At 38.7% G+C, this 630-nt stretch overlaps 1 non-coding gene across 1 annotated transcript; it reads left to right on the top strand.

Annotated features, from left to right (window-relative positions):
* The first annotated feature begins 218 nt into the window (after positions 1 to 218).
* Positions 219 to 325, top strand: LOC129312284 (small nucleolar RNA R71). Its single transcript, XR_008593527.1, has one exon. It is a non-coding gene; the product is annotated as a small nucleolar RNA R71 (small nucleolar RNA).
* Positions 326 to 630: the final 305 nt, after the last annotated feature.

Raw genomic sequence — 630 nt, 5'->3', positions numbered from 1 at the left:
CCACATATGAATCATTAAGAATTGAGGAACCTACCATATTCACATTTCTCTTTTCCCTTGTAGAGTATTGAGCACCACTTGAAGCCATCTTGTCAATTAGTTCCCAAGCCTTTAAGGAAGTGAGGTCAATCAAGCATCCACCACTAGCGGCATCAATGTTAACTTTGTCTCTTGGAATCAAGCCCTCATAGAAATATTGGACTAAATTCTCACTAGAAATTTGATGGTGTGGGCATTTAGCCAAAAGGCCTTGGAATCTAGTCCAATACTCATAGAGACTCTCATCCTCTCCTTGTTGGACCCCATAGATTTGCTTCCTCAAATTGGTGACCTTGGAATTTGGAAAGAATTTATCTAAGAAGAGTCTTCTTAGCTCGGCCCATGTGCTCACTTTCACATAAGAAGGGTAGTTGAAATACCACTCCTTTGCTAAACCTTCAAGAGAAAATACAAAAGCCTTAGCTTGAACATCATCAACATTTACATGCATAGGCTTCATAGTATCACAAACCAATAGGAGAGTATGCAAAAACCTATGGCAATCCTCTCCCGGTAACCCATGAAATTTAGGCAATGCATTAATCAAAGAGGATTTAATTTCAAATTGAACATTAGTAGGAGGAACATATA

The sequence above is a fragment of the Prosopis cineraria genome, unplaced genomic scaffold (assembly GCF_029017545.1).
Source record: "Prosopis cineraria cultivar Desert tree isolate PC_DT_omini unplaced genomic scaffold, ASM2901754v1 PC5, whole genome shotgun sequence".
NCBI classification, from domain to species: Eukaryota; Viridiplantae; Streptophyta; class Magnoliopsida; order Fabales; family Fabaceae; genus Prosopis; species Prosopis cineraria.
Note: the sequence above shows the minus strand (reverse complement) of the source record. Positions and strands in the feature narration are given on the sequence as shown.